Raw genomic sequence first — 6,000 nt, 5'->3', positions numbered from 1 at the left:
TAAGAATTATCCATACAATTAGAAATTTGACAGCAGAAATAATAATTTAAGTGTAATGAATATAATTAAAATTAGTATATTGGATGGCCAATACTTCAATAACCACACTTGTGAATCAACATTAAAACAATCATTCTGTCCTGATCTTGCCAAAGTTTATATCAGTGAGTGTCTGTAACTTGCAAATCAAAGATATCTGGATGTAACATATCACTGTGATTTTAATGAAGTCACAATGGCACTACCACTATAGTGTTGTCAGTCAGATTAGCTTTTTACTGCTTGGATGTTAAATCAGAATAGTTAGAAATACCAAATTTCCTAAAATCCCTCTTCCAAAAATGATATGTTTAGAATAAGAGTAGAGTATAGGAAAGCTTTTTATTTAGAATTTTTAATGGTTAAATGTTCTTATGCAAACTTGATTTCTAATATTTGAGAACCGCATACGGCTTGTGCAATGGCGCAACTAGGAGGCAGGCAGGGCATGTGTCCTGTGTACAAGGTAAAGGAAATCTCAAGAGGCAAGTTCAATTCAAATTATTTGAAAAATAAATTATAAGAAATAATTTATTAGCACCAAGTAAGGGGAAGCTGAAAAAGATGTGTAAGTGGAAAGTAGACTAACTGTGGTGCAGACTGTTTCAAGTGTCATCAATGTTCCAAACCTCTGGAACAAGAGAGGGCACCAGGATCTTAGTTTGTCCCAATTAACAGAGAACCTAGCTGCATTCCTGGCATGTGAGCCATATCTGTTGAAATATATACCATATAATATGACTTTTGGAATAAAGGATCATCTTTTAGAACAGAGCCAACAATCTTATCCATGCATTGATATTTTGATTCTCACGGGAAAATTTCTCTGAATGTTTGATTATTCTTAGTGCATTGAAGTCACTGTAAATATGAAGCAATAAATTCTTTCTCTTATAAATTATAATTAATTATTATTAAGATAATAATAAAAGATTAAAAATGTATTATGGATCTTTAAAAAAAAATATTACTAAGATAATTATAATACTGGTTTGTTGTATATCAATTTTTTAGGTTATAAAATTGGAAAGATGGTATTCAATGAGAACAATGTTGCTAACTCTTGATTTAGAACATGAAACACTTAAATTTAATTAATACTTATTAGGAAAATTAAAACAAACTATAATTAAATGTTAGTTAATGTTTACATTATATATATGGGATATATTAAAAAATAAGAGATGTCTAACAATTTAGGTTTTTTAAATTTGTTTTAAATTTATGGATAATAATTTTTAGATATCAATGAATTTAAAAATATATGTTTTTCTAGTAATTAGGTAAATTTTATTAAAATCTACCATCTGAACCTTATGTAGATAAATCAATGTTTAATAGATATTTGAAGCATTGCAGCTACATTATGTTAAGAGAGTATTTAGAAATAAAGTTTTGTATTTATTTCTAAACAGTTTTTGAACCACTAAATTTCATAATATACAGAAAAATAAAATAAATAAATTATTAACTTTAATCCTGAATTTGGCAATAACTTCTTTTTCATATGTGATGTTTAGAGATTTTTATAAAGTTTTGTAAATTGTAATGGTATCTTATTATTCTATAATATATAAGAAATATTCTTATATTTTAAACATTTTATTTATCATAATCAATACACACATTTTATCATGGTTTGAACATTCCTTCTGTTACAAAAAATGGATATAAATATTTAATTTCAATTGTATATGCTTGAAGCAATGAAGTTATGAAATCTCACAGTTCATTAAAAGATATAAAAATAAACCACAAAGCCATACAAATTAAATAATTTTTAAAAAATTATTTAACAAAAAATTCAGTTTTTAAAATATTGCACAAAGATTTTCATGAATTGCACTTTTTTTTAAAACTTTTTACCCTGTGGGCACTAAGACCTTTTTTAATACATACCATGAGTTAGGCCAGGCCCACAATGGAAGCAGTTGAATAGTGAGGGATTGCCCAACATATCCAGGAACATTGTGAATTGTACTATAGATGACGACAATTATCTGGAGTGTTGTTATTTTACAAAGTAACCAGAATCAAGGCTATGGGAAGCCGATTTTATTTTAAAACAATTTTTTATATAAATACATTGTTTTTCTCCTCTTTAATTTAAATATTTATTTTTAAGGACAAATTTTCAGGACAAGAAATTAAATCCTAAATGCTTGTTTTACCAAAATAAATATTTAAAGAATACAATACATATTTTACAGCCTTGATTTTTGTTCATTGTCATAAATCACTGACAATATAAGACATTTATCACTGTTCATATTACAATTTATTTATCATCAGTGGCTTTAGAAGTAATATTTTTTTTGTGAAAAATCATCTTTATAAAGCATAAAACTTCAAATTTCATTATAAAATTGCTAAAAAAACAATAAAAGTAACAATGGGATGATGGATTCATACTCCTAATTTTTGGAAAATTGTGCTGATACTCCATCAGCTAATCAATCAAATAAAAAGTTAAGGATTTTGTGCCTCAATATTACTATTGTAAATATTACAAAGTTTCTATATTATACTCCAAAACATTAAAATTTTTGTTGTAATTAAATTATCATCAATCAAGTAAGGTCAGTCTTTCTTTCAAATCAATTTATTTAAAAACAAGTCTGAATCTTCATTATTACTGAATTAGAAGTTCATCTGGCAAATAATGTCATAAAATTTTAAATTACATGATGTTGAACAATTGTAATAATGCAATAGAATATTTTGTGCATATAACTTGGTCTAAATAACAATTATAGGCAGTGTGGGCTATCAATTGGGGCAGATTATACACAGAATTTGCAATCATAAATTCATATTTACTGGCTGCTTTCATAGGTGTGGCAAGTTATGTGGATGTTTCATTTTTGTTCTAGCAATTGTCTGAAGAATATATGCCATTGTGGATTATATGCATCAAAATATGATAATTGAATTGTTTGGATTTTAATAACCACATTTCTAAATTTTAATTTTGATTGTACAAAATTTCATTACATTTGACTTAATAATATGTTTTTTATCATGTCTAAAAATTTTCTTCAGATAGAATAATGTTTATCTAAATGTTGCAATATATTTATTAGTAAATTTGATATTCTTTCTACTTGGATTATTAATGTCTTAAGGTAACTTGACATATTAAATATATCAATGATTATATGATATATGCAATCACAGATAAGATTTTGATATGGCACAAGTGCATTAAATTATACCTAGAATTGTCTTGTTTCTATTATTGCTAATGTAAACTTAACATTCAATGCAATATATTGGACTAATTATCTATCATTAACTACTATTTATTCAATTCAATTCAATTCATCTTTATTTGTAATAGGCCTTGGCCTGTTACAAGGGGAGTTATGATCAACATTCATTAAATAAACAGTTACATAGTTACAAATTTTTTAACAAAATTATACAAGTTATAAATAGATTTTAACTTAGCCACATGAAAAAACATATACATTTCTTTTTCCGAGGAGCACTCATTTAAATTATTTAAATCGAAACTTTGTCTTAGCACTATTGCTTTTTCGCATCCACAGACCAGATGAAATTTAGAGAAGTTTTTTAAACACCTCGGACATTCAATTTTAGAATAAATATAAATCTTGTTTTCAATCGTTATTACATCATTATTAAGGCGAAGCTGGACGAAGAACCTCTTAACACCAAAGGGGAGATTAAACAACATGTAATTATTAATATTAGGGTAGTCCAGTATTATATTATATGGAATCGGCATCTTTCGTGTCCGGATATCCTCCACATCAAGTATCAATGAATTCTCCATTACATTTCTAGTAAGCTGTCCACATAAATCTCCACTAATCTCCGGAAGGTGTATAAACGGGCCCATCGAAAATCCAAAATTATTAATTACTCTAGTCAGGTGACTTACCCAGTTCTTTCTCGATTCGATTCGTAATGATTTCCTATATAATTGGTTCAAAAGACTAAACAACAACTGCCCACTGTCTCTCACCTTCATTAAAAATTTTACACATCTCTTAACCAACATTGACGTCATTCTGAATCTATTCAACTCTAATCTTAGTATGCTTCCAGGGATTTTATAGTCCAGTAAAAACACTCTCCGTATGAACTTATTTTGAATCGCTTCTAACTTCTGATATTTTGGCAAACACCAAATTGGGGCTGCATAGCTTGTTGCATTTACAATTATTGAATTAAACAGTTTAAATTGCGTTTGGGTGTTTTTTAATTTAATTTTTGAAAATAACATTCCTATACTTCCTATTAACTTATTTGCCTTGACCAGTGACATTTTGACTTGTTTTTCAAAGGACAACATAGGGGTTAAGATTACCCCTAAAAACTTTATTTCATTGACTATTTTTAATTCCTCTTTATTAATATAAAATGACATGTTCCTCTTTGAAAGCTTAGAACCATTTCTAAACACCATGATAGCCGATTTCTTCGGATTAATATTCAATTTTAATTTATTAAAATATAACATTGTTTGCTGAATTTTCCTCCGTAGAGCAGCAGCAGTGGGGGCGATTATCACAATATCATCTGCATAGACAATGGAGTGAACTATATTTTCTTCAATCAAGAATCCATCCTCTTCCCTTTCAAAACTGTTATTTAAATCAAAAGTATAAAAATTAAAGAGGTGGGGGGACCATGGGTCACCCTGTAACAGCCCACGATCTATCCTAAACGGCGCCCACTGCGTGTCTTCTTGTCTAATAGTCGCTTCATAGCTTCCAAATAACAATCCTATCATTTCTACCATTAAAGTCTCCGCTTGATAGTATCGCATTTTATTTTGAAGGTTTTTAATATTTACTGCATCATATGCCTTCTCTATATCTAGGAATAAGGCGAAAACTTTCTGTCTCTTCTTATACAGCTGAATTTGTACAATGGCCATTAACACAAATAGAGCTAACTGAGTCCCACCTTTTTTGACAAAGGCAAACTGCGTGGGATTCCTAAGATTTTCTCTGTCAATCCATGCAATAAACCTGGAAAGCAGCACTGCTGTAAACAGCTTACGAAACGTCGGTAATAATGCAATGGGACGGTAATTGCCAGGTATTAACCTTTCCCCTTTCTTGTATAACATGAAGAATATTACTTTGTTCCAGTCAACTGGAACTACTACTCTTGAATAAAAGCCATTATATTGTCTTGCAAGATAACTAAGTATAGATACTGGTAAATTTTTAATTAATTTATTAGGAATATTATCTATACCTGGTGCTGATTTCACTTTAAGTTTCGCAACGCATCTTTGTAATTCCTGGACACTAAACACTTCTTCACTAGTTTTTACCTCAGTATAAGATTCTTCCACATAAACTTGATCCATTTTATTACGATAATCGGCTGAGAACCCTTCAAAATACTGTAGCCAACTAGTGTACGGTACACAACTTGGCTCTCGTAAATAACCAGTGGGTCGACGAAAATCATTTATGATATCCCAGAATACTTTCGAGTCCTTAGCTTCTATCAGCCTATCGTTAAGTTCGGATAAATATCTTTTCTTTTTTGCCTTCACAAAATTCCTGTACCATCTTTTGTTCTGTACATATTTCTTCCAGGCTGCTTCTTGATTTGTTTTCCTAAACTGAGCTAAACTCTTTTGCTTCCTTATCTTGTAGTAGTAACATCTATTGTCATACCAAATCTGTTTAAATCTCCGTGGTTCACATCCCTGCCTGTACTTTACACGACACGCATCTATTATCGCAATTAGATTCTCATAATTATCAATCGGTCTGTGGAGTGATTCTTGGACTAATATCTCCTCAAACTTTTTTGGCAAATCTTGTGACAATTTCTGTTTATCAAACCTTCTACTTCCCAACGATCCCGCCTCTTTATGTTTCTGTAGTTTGTTCTGGCAGAACTCCACTCTTGGACTATCTCCGGACAACAACAACTGTACTGGAAAATGATCTGAGTGATCAAGGTCAA

This window comes from Centruroides vittatus, unplaced genomic scaffold, assembly GCF_030686945.1.
Source record: "Centruroides vittatus isolate TY-2023 unplaced genomic scaffold, ASM3068694v2 contig_199, whole genome shotgun sequence".
NCBI classification, from domain to species: Eukaryota; Metazoa; Arthropoda; class Arachnida; order Scorpiones; family Buthidae; genus Centruroides; species Centruroides vittatus.
This window is presented reverse-complemented; position numbering follows the sequence as displayed.